The following is a 20,922-nucleotide window of genomic DNA, read 5'->3' as shown; positions in this document are numbered from 1 at the left end:
GCTCTGTTCTGTAGTTTTAGTGCTCTGGCTTCAGTTCAGTGGGAACTTGAAGAGGCTTTGAGTTTCTCATTGGAGGGTGTTGAGCCACTGGCGTTCTCTGTAACTTTCTCTGTCTGTGTTGTGTTCTGACCCAGGAAAGTAGTGTTTTGTGCATCATCATTAAACATTGAATAGGACACAAGTGTACATTTTTTATTATAGACTGCCACCATTGCTTTAAAATAGGGTATTTTGGGTAATAACAGGATTAATTGGGGAGCACTTAAAGTGTTGGTCAAGGTTTTTACATACGTATAGCAAAAATGTAAATATATACACGTTAAAAAGTTTGGGGGTTGTAAGATTTTCAATGTATTTGAAAGAAATCTCTTATACTCACCAAAGCTGCATTTATTTGATAGAAAATACAGTAAAAACAGTAATATCGTGAAATATTATTAAAAAAATGTTTTCTATTTTAATATATTTAAAAATGTAATTTACTCCCGTGATCAAAGCTGAATTTTCAGCATCATTACTCCAGTCTTCAGTGTCACATGATCCTTCAGAATTCATTATAATTTGCTGCTTAAGAAACACTTGTTATGCAGCAGTTATGATGCTTAATACTTTTGTGGAAACCATGATCCATTTTTTTTAAGAACAGCAATTGTTTAGCTGACAAGGAATCTAAATTAAGCGAAATTGGGGTGTTTTAACACCACATGCAGCATGTTTTTGCTTTTTTTTAAGCTTATTTTGACTGAAGTGACTGAAACAACTCTTTTGTTTAGTTTGGATTGTTACTGTATGTGTTAGCATATCTGTTTGATATCAGTAAGTTGCAAAAGTATAAAAGTCTTAAAGTTCAGATATGTTTCCAGAGTGCATTAAGCTCTTTTATTTCAGAAGATCAAGGAAAATGTATCATTTTATGATCCATTTAAACATGTGCATGAGCTTATTGGTGTTTGATTTATTTTGTTCCTTTCTTTTGCATGTCCCCAATAACCCTGAAACGGATGAGATGCAAAGAAAAAACTGTTATACTGTATGTAAAACGCCATGTAGGAGTGATTCAAGCCGATAGTTCATCTCATACGGTTCTTGCAGCTGTCTAAATGGACAACATCTGAACCCAATAAACTCTATAAAGCGCAGACCAAGACTTCATTTTTGGAAGATAACTTTTTTATTATTTTTTTAATCAGGTCTTACCTGTGGGACTCTGTGGGGTTGCATTTTATCCACTTTAGCTAAATAAATCAACTGTGAATGTACTTCTTCCTCAGATCTTGCATCTCACTAGACAGCTATGTTTTGGAGATATGAAGCTTTTTGCCCTAAAACAACTTGACCTGATTTTTCCTCAGCAACCAAATCTACTGGATAAACTCCAGGCTTAACATTCATTTTGTGTAAATGGAAACTTTTAGAATAAAATGTATCAGATCACCATAACAGGATGTTAATTTGTGTACAATTACTCCAATTGTACACAAATTAACATCCTGTTATGGTGATCATAGTCATCATAGTTCAGAGACCTATTGTTACCACCTGTATTTGTTACTACAATCACAGTGTTTGAACAAAAAAAAGAACGTCTGAATTGAAAGGAAAACAAGTGTTTTTACATGAGCGCACAGGGTAATTACAAAGCTTTTATGTAACCTCTCATTTCAGAAATACTATTTTGGGTATAAAAACAAAAAGTGCTTTGAGCTTTGGACACACTGATGAGATGGACAATTTGTCATGCCAATACTTGTTTTCAAAACACTGAGGTTACTATTGCTCATGTTTCCCACAGTTTTACTCTTGCAGATTCTTGATTCTCCCACTAAACTTTCCCCTCATGTGATGCTACAATGGCTTTGGCTGGAAAAGCCTCTTTTGTATAGCTTTCTCAGTGGGAGAAACTCTGGGTTTTGGTTGTTTTAAGTCTGTCTAAGAGGCAGATTGTGTTTTTTGGCTCTCACATTCTTTTCATGATGTTTGGCTAAACTAGTCAACGTAGTGACATTTTCTGAGCCATTTATGCTATTATTTCTAACCAGCAAATTAACTATGAGTGTGATCTTCTCATGTTTGACAACCAGAAAGTGTCCAAATAGTTTTTATCTTTATTTGAATGGTAATCTGAAAGGTATAGATACATAGATCAGTCATGAAACTCTAGATGGCACAGGCTGATGAATATCACATTAAACATTTGTATCTGGCTGTGTGAAACCACAAAAGATGTTATGGATTTGGCTTGTGTGAGTTACACTGTTGCTGACCTGGAGGCCTGAAACAGAATCAATCACCTGACAGCTCTTGAACTTGTGTTCTCTAGAATATAGTAAAAAAAAAAAAGTCACATGACGTTCTCTTTGCACAGTTAGGTTATTATGCATCATGTCCAAGATCTCAGTAATTTATAAATTTATAAATTTAGTTTATTGCTTTGCAAAATAGCCTTGATTCTTGTAAATTATTTGTGAATGGCTTTGAACAAATATATATAGTGGGTGGAGAATTTCTCTTCACCGAGGTCATGTTTACCATAGAATGAACTGCATCACCTCACTTAACTTCTGTTTCCAGCAGTGTCAACATCAGCAGGTTCATATAGCTTTCCGCAAATACCTTCACTTCTGTTGTGTTGTACAATTCCGACCGTCCCTGGTTTAAATTTAGTATGTTTTTATGTCTCTGTTTGTGTTGGTAGACTGCCGTAATCTTTCAAATCTGGACTTGTTCAGATTTTCATTTGTGCTTCGCTTTCAATCGAATTCCATCCGCACTCTCGGGCCCCCCCGGGGTCTCCTCATCATGTCTGAGCCCTAATGGAGGTGCACCTGGCCTGCTTGCGGAATTCCGCACTCAGGGTGGAACAATGCTCAGCGGTTCTTTGTTCCCAGTGGAGCATCCGAGCACCGCGGCGCGAGCCGTGTGAAGACCTGAGGGGGGAGCGAGAGGGTTTGAGGGGGTGGGTGGGGGGGGTCTGCTCTCTGAACTTACTCTGTGAAAGTGATCTCTGACCTTTGATATCCAGAGAAGAACAACAAACATGACGTTTGTGGTATGACAGATGTCTAATGTTGATAAACCGTTCAAAGACTGATTGTGCTGCTGCTGTACATGGAATTATGCAATGTTAGGAAATACTGCACCTTCTTTTGTCTCATTTCTTTGCACTAGATCTGAGAGCTTTTATAGTCTCTCATGTTTTGTGTGTATTATAGAAACCTCAAATAACATTCAAACTGTTTAATACTAAAATAGTTATATAACTATTATTCGTTTTAAAAATGACAAATGACAAAATGCATATATATGAATACGTACTGAATGTATATATACACCTGTTATTTGTTTTAAAAATATCTGATATGTGTGTGTGCAGTGTTGGGGAAAGTTACTTTTAAAAGTAATGCATTACAATATTGCGTTACTCCCAAAAAAAGTAAATAATTGCATTACTTAGTTTCTTTTTATGAAAAGTAATGTGTTACTTTACTTTTGCGTTACTTTTTTCTCTCCTGGGCCGGGCTTGCTTGTTTGTTTGTTTTTTTTTAAAACAACAAAAAGGCCTATTTTTGGCAAATGTAAAGTCCCTTTCACACCAAATGTGAAATTAATAAGCTTCAGGCTGATCACAAATGTGATGTTTATCTAAAGTCATTTTTGCTTATTTAAATGTTTGAATTGGATCATTGAAGGTCAGCAGCAAAGACAGTGGTTAATAAAGTAAGATTAAATACACAAAGTATATTTGTTTAATTTAATGTATTTAATTATTGCATCATTTTGAGGAATACTGACTCAAGTGAGATGAGTAAATGCTCACATTTACTCATCTACAATAACAGTCATGTTTACACACAACGCCTCTGCACTTACTCTCGATTTCTCTCAACATGGCAACAGCAGAGCTGTCAGTCAATACACGGGAAAACAAAGTAACTTGCATTACTTATTTGAAAAAAATAACTCAGATATTTTGTTGAAAATTTAAAAGTAATGCATTACTTTATAGTTACTTGAAAAAGTAATCTGATTATGTAATTCAAGTTACTTGTAATGCGTTACCCTCCAACACTGTGTGTGTGTGTATATATATATATATATATATATATATATATATATATATATATATATATATATATATATATATATATATATATATATATATAAGGTGAGTAAAAAGTTCAAGTTTATTTATAATTATTTTGGGAGAACTTCCCTTTTAAGAGCAACTAATCTCTGCATTTACATAATGTGATACTAAAAATACTCATGGCCAATTTAAATTTGCTGTATAATATGCATTGCATTCGTGTCTTTCTTAATTCTAAATCATAATGCCTGAGGTCCCAATTAACATAATACCGAAGTTGCCCCTGTCAGACACGATTAGTATTTTCAGTAGTGTTTGGTAGTAAAGCCAGCTTCTGTGCAACATGCCACGTGGCAAGTGTATTTGTAAAGAATAGTCTAGTTGAAAATCTCTGCAATATTATAACCTACAACGCAAACAGTAACCCGGCCATATGGCCACATAATCCTGATGTATACGATGGCTTCTGATTAAAATAACAATCACAGAGAAAAAAGACATTCAGTTTCATTTTATTGTTTAGAAAACTGAGCGGGAGGTTATGCAATCATTCCTACGAGTTGTGATTAAAAATCTGTATTATACATTGTAACGGTTTCTGAGAAATGTTTCTCTCTCCAGAACAGTGTAAAAAGGCCTTCAGAACTGACCTTGATTGATTTTGATCGTTACATTCAACAACAGGAGTAGCACAACATGTTCAATGGAGTTAATTATCTGTGCTGGAATTTGTTCTTCTCATTAGGGGTGCTGGGCCAGGCTAGAGCAATGACGTTACGTCCCCCATTTTTACCTTGTTGACGGTTGCATCATACAAAAAGTGTCACGCCACTGGTTAACGGAAACGTCTAACAGATCGGAATTTACACGAGCGATGCATGTTGTGGGTGGGATATGCAGCCTACTTGTGTCTAAATTAATTATCTCACTCTGTCAGTGGCCTGCGCCTTTTGCAAACATAAATCAAAGCGGGAGCCAAAGTCTACAGTCAGAGAGATTTAGTAGTGGTGCTTTCAATCTTGAAGAGAAAAACATTTAAACATTCAAATTTAATCATTTTTATCTCATGGAAAAATGCTGCAAGTTTCAACTAATAACTTCTTTAAAAACAGGATTTTACACAAGGCATTTGTACTGGGATAGAAGATCAGAAAACGGAATCAAATTCCTTTGGAATCTTCAATCAATGGCTGAATTTAGAATAGGATACTAGCACAAAAATGGTTCAGTAGGGTTCTATATAGAACCCCAGCGTTCTTGATTCAATTTCTAAAGAATATTCAATGCCAAAAAGATTCTATTTAGAGAAATGTCTTAAATGATTGCACAATACTTTCTATAACCTGTTTAATTCATAAAATGTAATTGAAATAAAACTAATGAATTTTCATAAACAGTCCATAAAACTCCATAAAATGATCCCATTATGGGAACCCCTAAATAGTTATATAAAGTACCTGACAGAATCCTTTCTTATGCATACTACTTTTGCATGCATACTACTATTACTATTACATACTTACCATTTATGCCGCATCTTAGCAAGAGCAGCATGCTATATGATATTTCGCTGAATAGGAATTATAGAAAAAAGCATAACAGCCTGCAAACAATGTCCTTATAGACATATTATATGATTGAAGTATATGACTTATTTCGATTGACTTCAATACATTACATGAAAAATGACTTGAAGATTTTAAATAAGTTGTATACTTAAATCATATTATATATATAGTCAAACCAAAATATATTGAGACACCTTGAACATTTAATTCATTAATACAGTTTATTCAGTAAAGTTAAAATAAAATGGTAATAAAATGTGACAACATCTCAGAGTTAAACTGTGTCAGAAAAAAAAATAATTTTAATTATGTCATATAACACTTAAGCAAATCATGGTCAGGTCAAAGTGTCTGAATAATTTTTGGTTCAATTTTTTTTTAATCAATTTTACTGGTAGTCCACTATGAAGAATTTTTGGGTATAATATGTCACAGTTTACTTTATTTTGCTATCCTCACTTACATAAATGAACTATAGTGTCCTGCACCCACTAGTAAAAATATATAAAAAATATCAAAAATGTCTGAATAATTTTTGGTATTAACTGTGTGTATATATATATATATATATATATATATATATATATATATATATATATATATATTATATATATATATATATATATATATATATATATATATATACACATACGTATATATGAAAAGTCATCAAAAATATACATTCCAAACATTAATCATAATCCTCAAAATTATTAAATGTATTCATGCATGAAAAAACACCATATCCATATAAATGTAAACTTCAAAATACATTAAAAGTCCCCTAACATTTATAAAAGGCTGAATATGAATTCCCATACTTCCTGGTTGTGAGGTTGTTAAGGATATCAGTATTTCGGTCTCTGGCTGTGCAGAGATACACAGTGGCCCCTTTAACTTTCCCCCAAAGGCTGTCCGGAGATCCTCACTGCTGTGCTACATGCGTGATATGCATGCAGCTGTACTGACGCACCTGGACCAGTACAGCAGGGCACAGTGGTTGGGGATATGCCTTTGCCTTTAAGATCTAGCTCCCCATAGCCAGAGCGCTGTGTGACATCCACACTCAATATTAAACTGGTCTTTGAAGTCATCAAATTGTTGGGGATTTGTCGTTATTGTATATCCTTGCTATGCGGACACATGCCGGATATATGACTTGGGTCTATATTTCCTTTATGTATTGGGCCATATGTTGCACGCATGCTGTCGCCCTTTCTATAGTCCCTCTAAAACATGCACACATACAGAGCTGCTGCTTACCTCTCCAATAGCTTGCAGGCTTAATGGATCCCATAATTACCTGTATCTGAATCCAAATGAACCCGTTTTTCCTAATCAACAGAATGCACTTGCTGTAGAAAATTTGAGCACATACATAAACAAAACAACAACAAAACAAAGATATGAGCCATTTGCTGTTTTACCAAAACATCAAACTCATTACAGGATGAAATGTGAATTTTGTAGCAAACATATTCACAGAGGTTTTTTTTTTTTCAGATTATAAATTCAGATGTCTAGAGATAGCAAAAATTTAATCAGTGTGTGAAAGTTAATGTAATTATTAAAATGATATAGGCCTAACATAATGTTGATCCCACTTATAGGCTAAGTGAAAATACAGTGAAATTTTGAATATTCTAGCAAATGTTTAAAGAAAATATGTATGTTTTTTAATGATATTTAGTAAAATTATATTAAAAGAGTCAGAAGGTGCAGTGTATAGATAGATAAACAGACTAGATAGATAGATAGATAGATAGATAGATAGATAGATAGATAGATAGATAGATAGATAGATAGATAGATAGATAGATAGATAGATAGATAGATAGATAGATAGATAGATAGATAGATAGATAGATAGATTTCTCGCGTCCATCAACACTTCATCAGCAGCACAGCATGCGAGAGGTCGAGAATAGTGCATTATTGAATTCTGACGTTTCCTCGCCCTCCCCTCCCCATTATACCCTAGTCGACCAATCAAATGTGAGCGACGCGACGCGACGCGCCACAATCTGAACGGACCATAGACTGTGGAACGGACCCGTAATATTCAGCGCACGCGCTTACAAGCTACTTTGATTAGAACGGGAGAGTTGCGTCCAGTGTGTGACGAAGATTCCATGGAATGATTCGATTGGACGCGGCTCGGTCTAGACAATCGGAGGCGGGGAAACTGAAGAGTCGTTACAGCCCACTTTAAAAACCCGTCAAAACCGACTCACGGGCTCCAAGTCAATGAGAATAACGGCAGTAATTCATACCGGACGGTCCTCACATCCCCATCCTCAAGTTTTTTTGGTGTTATATGTTTTATCTGAGGTAAACTACGGGGAGAGCTTCATCTGAAGGACATTTCTCAGTTATTTTCCATCACAGAAAATCTGTCCGGTAAGACCGAACGTTTTTAATATTGTGATATTTTTCATATAATACATTTCTCAAAGGCACGACATATGTCGTCGTTTTCCTTATTTTTTATTTTTTTTTTATCCGTTGTGACCCACATTTTAGTCGTAGTCTTCTAACGATGACATTACTATTCCTCACAGGATACAAACTATTGCCCCTGTGACCGATGAGCACCGTTTCTAAATATAATAATCTGTCATAGGTCTGTTAATTCTTTGTGTGGGTTATTTGAATATCACTTTCTGTCGCCTAGAAACAGCAGAAACTTTCCTCTGTTAATGTCTGTGTCTCAAATCCTGCTGCTGTGCCTACAAAGATAGCATTTTTGGCATTCTAGGTGCGCGTGCAGATGTCAAAACTAAATCATAATAAGGTGAACTTAAAGGGAAAGGCGCCTGGGAAGCTCAAAAAGTCTGCATGATACCCACAAAAATGCTGTCTTGGTAGGAAGCCCACTACGGTTTGACAGACAGCCTATGGCAAATGATGAAATGTCAAGGTGGTGTAACTGTCTGCTTGTTGTATAAAAGAAAGAAAGAAAAAATTCCATTAAAAGACTAATAGAAATAGTGTTTCTTTTCTCTTTTTTTTTTTTTGGTAAAACCAAGGGTGTAGCCATCATTACATAAGTGAGGGGGACAGAAATGTTGGGTGCAATACCAGTTTTTATCTGACTTTTGTCTAATTTATAGATTTTCCTTTTTTTTTTTAAATCTCATCTCTTGCTTTTTTAATTTGAAATCAATTTGCCTTTTATAAGAAATCAAATACATTGTTGAACAATAACCAATATCTAACAGAATAAGGCAGAAAATACAGTACCTATCAAAACGGTTTGGAAACATTACAATTGTAATTGTACAATTGAAATAGGCCTATGTTTCTTCTACTCACCAAGGCTGGATTTATTTAATCAAAATATGCAGTAAAAACAGTAATATTGTGAAATAGTATTACAAAGCTGAATTTTCCGAATCATTGCTCCAGTCTTCAGTCACATGATCCTTCAGAAATCATTCTAATATGCTGAATTGCTGCTTAAGAAATATTTCTGATTATTATAAATGTTGAAAACAGTTGTGCTGCTTCATATTTTTGTGGAAACCATTTTACCATTCAAATATTTGTGGTAAGATTAAAAAAAGAGAGATATTAATACTTTTTATTTATTAAGGATGCATTAAATTTATCAAAGTGACTGTAAATGCAAATAAATGCTGTTCATTGAACTTTTTTTATTCATCAAAGAATCCAGAAAAGTTTCCACAAGCAAATCAGCATATTCAAATGATTTCTGAAGGATCATGTGAGTAATGATGCTGTAAAATTCAGCTTTGGATCACATTTTAAATCACATTTTAAAGTATATTCACATAAAAAACAGCTATTTTAGTTTGTAATAATATTTCGCAATATTACTGTTTTTACTGTAGCCTATTTTTTGATTAAATAATAGTATAGGCGAGCATAAGAGACTTATTTAAAAAAAAAAAAGAAAAAGGTTGTCAAAAAATAGCATTGCATTATTCATATACTTAATTGTCAATAAAGACCTTGAGATGGCTTGAAAAACACATATCTTGTCTCATTCATGTGTTTGTCTTCGCATTTTGTCAGTCAATATGCTTCTGCATTTTATTCAGCTGCTGCTACAGCGAATAGTTGAATTACTTCTATGAAACCATTTGGACATTCTGTGAGAGAGCGCCCTCCGGCTTCCAGTATGAATGAAACATATATTACAGCAGAGTGAGTGCTCCATAATGTTTACATCGCCTCTTTTTAGTTAAGAATAAAACGACAGTTCTTGCAAAAAGTACCGTGGAAGAATTTATGTTTTATTAAAAGTGCACGTCTCCCCCGTCCCCTGCGTATTCTACGCCCATGGGTAAAACTTTTATTTCTTATGTGTACAAACACACACACACACACACACATATACATATATATATATATATATATATATATATATATATATATATATATATATATATAAAGCCACTTTTTTCCAGCTCAAATAGAAAATTCTAATCTTCCTGAATATTATATTATATTATATTATATTATATTATATTATATTATATTATATTATATTATATTATATTATATTATATTATATTATATTAGATTAGATTAGATTAGATTAGATTAGATTATAAGGAAAGTATTTTAGTAGTTCTTATTTTACATCAGAGTGTAAAGAGTCATTAAATCATTTTTTTTAGAAAATGATATAAACGGATTTGTTTGGACACAAAGATTATCTTTCTAAGAGCTAGTTGCCTGTTGTGTGTTTATAACTTGCCTTCCTCTGTCATCGTTTTTTTTTTTTTTACAGGCTTTATTTTAAGACTTACTATGTTACGGCTTCAGTAACGGGTCATTTGGGTATGAATGCACAATGAATATGAAATATGAATGGAGTTACTTATGTTCCTGTGCACCTGTGCCTTAGTGTAGCATCAGCCCAGAGCGTCTGGGTAACAGATGAGACCCAGCAGAAGTGACCTAGGTGAAGCTGAGATATTCAGTATCATGAGTTCACTCTGTAGAGCACGCAGGTGGTTGAGGTGGTAGATAAAGGCACAGAAGGTGCTGTGCTCTAACCAGTGATTAGGTGAGGAAGAGTAAAAGCACGATTTCCCTGTCTATCTCCTTTTTTTCTCTTCCTTTCTGTTTAAGTCTATCCAAACACAGGGGCTGTTAGACGGAGCATAATAATCACATTTTGACTTCAAAAGAATTGATTTATCTCTAATCCTGTCATTTTGAACGCACCTCCTCTTAGATGTCTCAGGCTTGTTCTTCTTGTGTCCCAGTTATCTTAAGTGACATTTCACAGGACAAGATAACAGGTGAATACATGAAATATATTCATATTATAGAATAATATTACTCTTTTTCTTATTTTATGACCTTTGAAATGTACTAAAATGTCATTGGGACATGCCCTTAGGGCAAACTAATCAAGTTTAGAGTTGTTTAAAAGGTGGTTCAATAGAAAAATGCCTCGACAAAGGTTATTTATTCTTATCCTAAGGCATTTTGGGATGGCAATTTTGTATTTGATTCAGAATTCAATTTTGGTTTGATGGTGATGCATTAGGACGGGTGTTCTGATCTGAACCCTGCTAGCATTAGTAGATTATTCTGATGTTAGTCTGTTTGGGATATCAGTGCAGCTGGTATTTAATTCCTCATAAATGAAAAGCAAACATTAATTATTTGCTTAATATGCATGAAAAGTGTGCTGCAAGAGAGTTTGAATTGGTAAAGAAGCATGGCTTCGTGACTCAAGGTGATTTTGTTCTTTTTGATGTTTCTCATTTATTGATAGGCATAATTTTGGTCCTATTATTCATTTTAAACTTGCAGAGCTTTAAATGCACAACTTGCATAACAATATTGATTAAAGTGTTAGGCCAAGTTCAGCCAAAAATGAAATTTCTGTCATTAATTACTCACCCTCTTGTCGTTCCAAACCCATAAGACCTTCGTTCATCTTCGGAACACAAATTAAGATATTTTTGATGAAATCCAAGAGTTTTTTAGTAAAGACATCGTTAAAATGTGACTACAGTGCTTTAAACTTAATGTTATGAAGCGATGAGAATACTTTTTGTGTGCAAAAACACGTGAACAGCGTTGGCCAATAATCAGTGTTGCCAAGTCAGCGGTTTTCCCGTGGAATTGGGCTACTTTTACACTGTTGCCGCAGGTTGTTTTTCATGTCTGCGGGTTGAAGTGACCCCAAATAACATGATATTTAGCCCCTGGAATGCAACTTTTACCTGGGGAGGCCTGGCAAAAACACGGATGCCCCCTGAAATGCAATTGGGCTAGTTTTGGGCTAGTTTTGAGTAGCAATTGGGTGATAAAATGGGAGATAAAAAAAACCTTGGATTTCATCAAAAATATCTTAATTTGTGTTCCGAAGATGAACAAAGGTCTTACGGGTGTGAAATGACATGAGGGTGAGTACTTAATGACTGAAATGTCATTTTTGGGTGAACTAACCCTTCAACAGTCTTTATGTCTGTTCAGTGTTCAAACGAATGCATGTGCACTGCTCCTGTAATTGCTGGATAGAATAACACAATAGAGCCAAAGAATAATAGAGGACGATATATATCACAGATACAGAGCAGCTGGTCCATGATCACTGGTTCTATTGAAAGCACTTCACATCAGAAGCAAATTGTGAGTGTTGATGTGACAGCTCTCAGTGGGGTCAATTGTGTGCCTGAAGTGGGCTGAAATCACAAAAAGGACCTCCATTACGCTATAGTGTAAAATGTCTACTGTATGAAGCCCCACTTATGGATATTTATGTTTTGTTTCACACTGATTTATATGGACATTTGTAGTAAACAAGATGTGTGTCACTGAGGTTTTAAATTAATGATTGTTAATTATTAAGTAGGGAAGACCGGGGAGTGACATGTGGTGAGTTGTAACGCAATCTGTTTGCGTTACTATCATATCATCACTATCATACTTGACCACTGACCAGCACTATCCTCAAGTAACACACACACACACACACACACACACACACACACACACACACACACACACACACACACACACACACACACACACACACACACACACACACACACACACACACACAGTTACACATTTAAACAAAATTTTAAAAAAATAACCCAGTGTGTGCACTCCCTGGCCTTTACTTTAAGATGTTTTACTGGTGTATTTTGTGTAATGGTTCAATTCACATGAATCTGATTAATTGCAACAGGGCTGAAATATAGTTTGATTGAGGTGTTTGTGTTGGCAAAGCTCTTGTCTGTGTCATATTGTACATGTCATTTGTCCAATTTTATGTGTCATCTCCAACTTTGGCAGTTATGTTTCAGCATTGCTTGCAAACTGGCCATTGAGGTTTGCTTGTAGATAAGTATTGACACTTTAGTGTTGGCAGAGCTGAATTGTTGTCCTCATCCAACAGCAGTTTTTTGGAGTCTAGCCATCTCATTGGCTGGCTTAAAGGTTATTCCAATGCTAATCATCTGACCTTGTTCAAACTATCTGCTATATGGATAGTTTCGGCATTAAGTTGCATGTGCTGTGATGTTTTTGAATGGGTATCATTTGAATTTTAGCGATTCCGATTCTGCTTATTGATTTCAATTCTTATCTATTCCAAGTTTCAATTACAATAAGGTAAAAAAAAAAAGGTCAAACATTTAGATATCAAACACATTTATTTTGTCTTTTTGCAAAACATTATATTGCAGCTGAAAACAATGAACAAATATCAGTAGCCTGAAGAATACTTACACAAGGAAAGAACTCCACAAATACCACAACAAATACAACTAGCCTAGGCTAACTAATATAAATTTCAAACATTATTAAAGACAAGTAAACAGTCAGTAATAATATAAAAAAAAGAAAAAAAAAAAGCAAAAGCACAAATAAATACAACTGAGCAAAGTTCAGGTACAGAAATTGAAATAAAAAAATCACACTGCATAGTTTTCTTTTTATAAATAAAAATATAGATGAATCCTTATTAAAGTTACAAAAGTTATTCAAGATCAGTGAATGATTTTCTTTTGTTCTTCAATTACCAATAAAGCCTCAGACGGCAGCAGGTTTATTAGGCTGCTAATAAACCTCATGCATGAACCAAATGTAAACATCCAAATAAATACCATACTCACATGAGGTGTATTTAAAGGGGCCGCAGCCTGAATCGGTGCATAGTTAATGATGCCCCAAAATAGGCAGTTAAAAAAAATAATAAAAAAAAATCTATGGGGTATTTTGAGCTGAAACTTCACAGACACATTCAGGGGACACCTTAGACTTATATTACATCTTGTGAAAGAACGTTCTAGGGCACCTTTATGTGACTAAACCGATCATCTCTTAAAGGTCCTCTAAGCAATGTCACACGTTTTTAGGCCAAAACATTTTTTGTCACATACAGCAAACATCTCCTCACTATCCGCTAGCTGCCTGTCCCCTGAACACACTGTAAAAAAATGCGGTCTCGCCACAAGCTCCAAAAACGACAACAAAAACAAAATGGTGCAGCCTGGACCACGAATCATAATAAACATGCTCCAGCCAATAATCGACAAGAATGATTTTAAATGCGCTTTCATGACTGTTTCAGGAAGCACGGATGGGAGGGGAGGAGGAGGCGGAGGGAGGGTCTAGCTAGCCACTGTTTTGTTTGACAACACTTCGAACGTCAACAGGAAGTTACTCTGCTCAGGATCGCTTAGAGAACCTTTAATAGTTATTGCATGAAATAAACATGAACAACCTACTAACTCTTGTTAACCTACTAACTCTCCTTTTTCGTACAAATGGCGGATTTTGTGTTATGATTGGTCAGATCGCCTGTCAATCAAACGCCGGCGAAGGGTGAATTCACAGAGCTCCAGACTAACATTTGAGAGCAGTTGCACCGGTGCCACTAGATCTACAGAAGGTGATGCCAGCACCTGATTTGGTGGCGCTGGGCAGGGCGTGGGGGTTTAATCATAAAGGTAATTTAATCTTATTACTTTTGTTTTGCAGTTACTAATAATATAACACATTTATTTATCATAAATGTGACAGTAAAGCACTGAGCTTGTAGAATGAGATGTAGAAAAAAATTTACTTGTGTTAACAACAGTAACATGCAAAAACCAAATTTTTATAGGGAAAAATGTAAATATTGTACTCTTATTAAATGTACCATACTGAACTGACTGACAGCTTGAATTTATAAAATGCAGTGATTATAAAATGAGAATTCTTTACTTGCTTTCTGTGTAATTCAATCACAATTTGAAGAAAAGTTTTTGTTTTTCATAAGACTTTGTGACTTTTCCTACTTTTCCCCATATATTAGGGAGTGGAAATGGCTAATAATAATTACCAATAAGTGCTCCTCTGCTGGTTATACTAGTAATTTCATGCCTTTTTAAATAAAAGCTTGTTTGCCACAAAGTGGTCCTTCATATTTGAACTTTTAGTTTTACAAATAATCATATTAAAAATAAAATTAAAATGAGATCATATTTAGAGATTTGAAGTGCTGGAAAAAGTGTCAAGCACTTAAAAAATCCATGAAAAGTGTTTGAATTTCACTCCCAAAAGTTTGAAATGAATAATGTAAAAACATTCAACTATTTCTGCGACCATCTTTACAGTTAGTGTTACTCACTGGAGAGCCTTATATCATTTCTCCTGGTTTCCATGTCAGCGCTGTTTTATAACAGATTCATTTGATGTTTCTAATATGCATTATATGCAACAGACATGGCAGCTCTCATCAGTTGGGCAATTCTAACAAAATGTAGTCGTACCGGCAGGAAAAAAGGTCACAAAATGCCACCATTTGGTCACAGTCTGGAGCCCTGATTCAGTATTTGTGCACTATATGCGTGTCTCTGTATGAATTACTTAAAATTGTGTAATAAATCCAACAAGTACAAGTTCAGAGTCATGTACTGTAAATATCAGACAGATTGATAAGAGAACAGCAGCGTGCATGAGAAATGTTGCGTAATACACTGTTTCTGTCAGAATTCGCAGCATTTAATTACACATTAATTTCTAAGGTCTCTAAATGATAAACATGTTCAGAACTTTGCTAAAAAACTTGTTGTACACAATCTACTACATTTCTTCTGATGTCTGATTGATAGTTTATACTATTTTAGCAAGGCCTCATTTTAGATCATTTTAAATACGCCCCCCCTTCAGCTCTTGTACACGTCTTTTTGCTGTGAATTTTTTATAAAGTAACTGTAAGAATAACTTTTACATTGTTCTTAATATTTTAAGATTAACCCTTACTAGACTAAAGCTACATATAGGTTTACTTGATTTATCATACATCATTTTTTAAAAAGAAAAATCATGTTAAAATATGAGTATTAAATATGGTACATCAGGCTTTTGAGAAACATTTATTTATACATCTCTCAATCATCATTTCATTGCATATTATATGTTTTACCCCCACAATAAAAAGCTTTTCAAAAAAGCATTAAAATATAATCTTACTAAGACATATTATTGGGAGCTATAGAGGGACAACTGATATTTAAATGCATTGTAAGTAGTCTGCTATACTGTATTAAAGATCTCATTGATTTACATTACACGCTATCAAAATGTCATCTAACTTTTTGGCCATATAAATATTAGCATTTAAACAAAATTGCATATTTTTACTCAGTTTGGGCCATTCTAACTACATCATAGTAAGACATACAACCCTGATGTATATCTTTTTTTTTTTTTCTTTTTTTGTTTAATTTAAAAATATTTTGTCTAATGGTTCAATAAAATGCATTTCATATGCCACTATTCATGTCTCACAATAAGAATGCTTTAATTCACTTAATGCTTTTAATTCAGTGATTTGATAAGGGATTTGACTGAATGTGACTCCAATTACAACGCCATTAATTCTTGCCAAGTACACTCCAAGTCAATACAACATTGTCTCTCTCTACTCAACCAATAGTGTTATTGTTAAAGAGGAAATGAATGCCTAGTATCCTTTGTCTTAAGACCTTGAAAGTGATTGGGGTCTCTTGACATCATCAGCTGAGCTTTGGCTTCTGATTGGTCATCTGGGTTCATCAGAGGTGTCAACAGTATAGATTTGCCATTTGGTCATGGTGACATCCCCTCACGATGTTCTGCTTTCACCACGTGACTCAGGAGAAGAACATCAGGGAAGACAGGAGAGGGTGTTCCTTTGTTTGGGGCTGGTGTGTGGACACTGGCACAGAATGGCTTTTGATGGGCCGACCTGAAATGATACGCCCTGTTTGGACCACTGTTATGCTCTTCTATTGTTGCAGATGACATGCCAACATGTGGAGGCTTCCCTCATCTGCTGAGCGCCTGACCGATCCAACACTGCCTCAGTGTTCTCCGCTACTCTCCGAATCACACAATAACTTCCTAACAGAGAGACATGCCCCTACACACCGGAAATGGCAGTTGTGTGGAGAAAGTGAAAACAAATACGGCCTCTGAGCCAAGTGAACTCAAGTAGAGTAAGGCACATTCTCATTGAAGATGTAGCCTTTTTTTCCCACTGAGCATGATATAATTACTGTAGAACTTGATTATTCTAGATATTAATTATGGGACTTATAGAGTGAGTACTTTTACATGCTATCACTCTCTCAATGCTTCTAGACACTTTTTATCTTAGGACTTAAAAATGTATGTCATACATTGCATTACATAACAAAATATCAAACCTAGTCACATTCTTTTTTTTTTTTTCAAGCTTCTTAAATAAAACATTTCACAAAAAGATTATAGTATAAAACAATAGTTATAATGAAGACAAAAATGTATTCCAACTCTTTTTGGTTGCGAAATATAATGTGATGAACAACACCTGTAGTTACAGGTGCCATTTGGTTTGTTTGTTTATTTGTTTATTTAATATATTATTTTTAATGCAATGAAAATCATATCACATTAACTGAAAAATAACTGAATAACATGTTAAACTGAAAAAATTAATTGCATGCGTTAACGTGTGTGTTCGTTTTGACAGCCCTAGTTTCTACACGTTTATCATTTAATCCAGACTTTTTAGAAAATGGTATGAACACTTTTCGGACTGACATCACCTATATATATAATTCATATTTTTGAGTGTCCACATACTTTTTGGGGCCACTATCCAGATCTTATCATGTTAGGGTCAGCTACCCATAATGCAATGTGTGAATGATTTTTTTTTTGTCAGTGATTTATCAACTTGAGTGCAGTAGCATCTAATCACTGCATTTGTGTTTTTCTTACGACCTCACATGCTCTTTGTCTTAATTCCATCGTCTTATACAATCTGGATTAATGTGACAGCTTGCCGGCTCATCACTTTTTCTTTCCCTCCTTTTTCTGACATTTATTTATTTATTTACAGCTTAGTAAAGTAATGAGATCTCTCATGTTAGTCACACTTTTTAATCCGTCCTTTCTCACTGGATAAGGCTTTATTATTCACACAAAGTTTGCATCCAAAAACCATGCAACTTTAAACATTCCTATAGTGTCTCACGATTGTTCCTTATTTACAGTATTTACACCTGCAGTAAGTTGGATAAATGGACAAAAAGAGTGTGAAATGAGATGACTGGCTACTGAAGACAAAGAGCTAAATAGTGGGACTGTTTCATAGTGTTTTATGTCTTAATTCTATTTTAGAATATCATCTGTTGTTATTGGCTCTGCTCTAAAACCTAGTGAGCTTCTTTGCTGTGTACTGTCTACAAAGACACATTCAAAGGCAACATCCCAACTGAATTTGAACTTCATAAGTTTTCAACATATTTTAAACCTTATTCATATGCAGCAAATATCAAAATAAAAATATTAGGTAAGACAGTACATTTTAATTCCACAAATAAGTTTCGGCAGAAGCTAGTTATTTTATTTTATAAAGTTTTAAATATGGATATTCTTCTTACAAAAACCCACTGCTTTGCTTCAGAAGGCCTTTATTAACCCCCTGGAGCCGTATGAATTATATTTATGATAGATGGATGCATTTTGGGCTTCAAAATCACACCTCTGTTCAGTACCATTATAAAGCTGGGAAGAGCCAGGATATTTTTAAATATATCTCTGATTGTGTTGATCTGAAAGAAGATAGTCATATACACCTAGGATGGCCTGAGGGAGAGTAAATCATGGGATAATGTTCATTTTTGGAATAATTTGAAATTGATTTTAAATAGAGATTCGACCTTTCATTTCTGTCTTTTTCCAGGCACAGATGTACTGTGGTTTAGTGGTAATGTAAATAAATGATCATAATCACTGTAATGGAATGTATATCACATAATTTAAACAGATGTTTTACTACGTCTTGTTTCCCTGGCTGTCAACACGGCCTCATGCATTTGTCCGCTGTATTCAATGTGAGTCGAGCCGTTTTAGTTCTACTGTTTGTAAGTGGTCTGTGTTTTACCTGTGCTTGCTTTGTGCATGTGTGATGTTAACTCCACTACCTGTGGCGATCTCAGTGTGGGAACCTGAGCAGCCCCGACAGGATGTGGAGCACAGGCCTATAAATAAATCACATTTGCAATGAGTCACTCTCCACGCTGCCTCCGGGGAAAGAGACACAGAACACGTTGGGGGTGGAGAGAGGGAGTGAAGGAGAGTAGGGGAGGAAAAAGAGGCCAGGCAAAGCTCATCATATATGATGGGCAATGCCCGATGCCTGTGACGTCTTCAAAACCTCCACTGTGCTAGATGAAAAAAAAAACCTCTATATCAGGATCTGGCAGCTTCAGCCTGAAGCCTCTTTTTGAGATGAGAGTGAGAGAATTTGCCTGGATGAATGAAATTCGCTAAATCTCCCTCTTAGGAAGCTGCACTCGAAGCATGTGACATGTGTTTTTTATTTCTATTTAAAAATGTTGTTCTTTTGAAAGTTCTTTTCATCAAATATTGAAAAAAATGTTTCCATAAAAATATCAAGATATTAAGAAGTAATGTTTCTTGAGCACCAAATCAGCGTATTAGAATGATTTCTAAAGGATCATGTGACACTGAAGACTGGAGTAATGGTGCTGAAAATTCAGCTTGACAACACAGGAATAAATTAGTTTTTAAAGGGGACCTATAATGCCCCTTTTACAAGTCTCTGGTGTCCCCAGCATGTGTCTGTGAAGTTTCAACTCAAAACACCCCACGGATCATTTGATTCATTTGATTTATTATAGCTTGTCAAATTTATCTTTGGGTGTGAGCAAAAACACACTGTTTTTGTGTGTGTCCCTTTAAATGCAAATGAGCTGTTGCTCCCGGCCCCCTTTCCAGAAGAGGGCGGAGCTTAACAGCTCTCACTTCGGTTGCTCAACAACAACAAAACTGGAGAATCTCACACAGATTGTCAGTAACGGTGTTCAGCGTTACATTGTTCAAACAATGTCCTACAACAACTCTTCCTCTTCTCTAAAGCAGCCCGACATGGCCTCATCCCCTTTGTTGCTTGTTCTCGGGGGCAGGGTTTATGTACATTTTTGGGTTTGTGATGTCACCAACCTCCGAAGAAGCTCGTTGTAGTCCCAACCAGCTGATTGTTGTCCTGAAAATATCTCTCATTGAACTTTGAGCGCTGTAACTTTGCAGATGTTGTTTATGCTCAAACAGCCACATTACACACTAAAGTTAAAAAAGTGAAATCATAATAGTAATATATATTAATATATTTGTAATAATAATTCACAATATTACTGTTTTCACTTTATTTTTGATCAAATAAATGCAGCTTTGGTGAGATTAATAGACTTCTTTCAAAACACCCAAACTTTTGAACAGTTGTGTGCATTTTCATGTAATTTAGGAGAAGGATGAAGGGTTGACAGTTGACGTCTAAACTGATGTGTGTGGAATTAATCTCTGTCACACAGATCTCATTAATCACAAATCCTCTCTGGATGGAGGGAAAAAGAGGAGAGAAGTGAGTGCAGTACAGATGAAGACAAGATTGTGATCATCATTAGAGTGATGAAAAACTGATGTCAAAGGAAACTTAAGTAACAGGACCATGTTCACTCTGTTTTCACTTTGATGTTTTTGATTTGTGATGCAGTTTGACATGTTGCATTCTATTAGACATCCAGTATCAGATTGTCGTACACCGAGAAAAACTGACATTGCGAAATTAAATTTTTCTGCAATATAAAATTTCAACAAATGTCCTGAATAGCTATATTTTGAAAGAATAAATCATTCTTGAATGATTGTGATGATTTTGTTGGCAAGTGCTTTGCATATAAAACAAAAAAAAATGTATGTTTACGTTTTTTAGTGTGAACCAAAATTTTA

At 34.9% G+C, this 20,922-nt stretch overlaps 1 protein-coding gene across 1 annotated transcript in view; it reads left to right on the top strand.

The window, feature by feature from the left end:
- Nucleotides 1–7,891: 7,891 nt before the first annotated feature.
- Nucleotides 7,892–20,922, top strand: part of slc38a3a (solute carrier family 38 member 3a) — a 60,090-nt gene continuing 47,059 nt past the window's right edge. Inside the window, exon 1 of the mRNA XM_067387920.1 lies at nucleotides 7,892–8,055. The gene's annotated coding sequence lies outside the window, so the exon portion shown is untranslated. The remainder of the gene's footprint in view (nucleotides 8,056–20,922) is intronic.

The sequence above is a fragment of the Chanodichthys erythropterus genome, chromosome 6, assembly GCF_024489055.1.
Source record: "Chanodichthys erythropterus isolate Z2021 chromosome 6, ASM2448905v1, whole genome shotgun sequence".
NCBI lineage: Eukaryota > Metazoa > Chordata > Actinopteri > Cypriniformes > Xenocyprididae > Chanodichthys > Chanodichthys erythropterus.
Note: the sequence above shows the minus strand (reverse complement) of the source record. Positions and strands in the feature narration are given on the sequence as shown.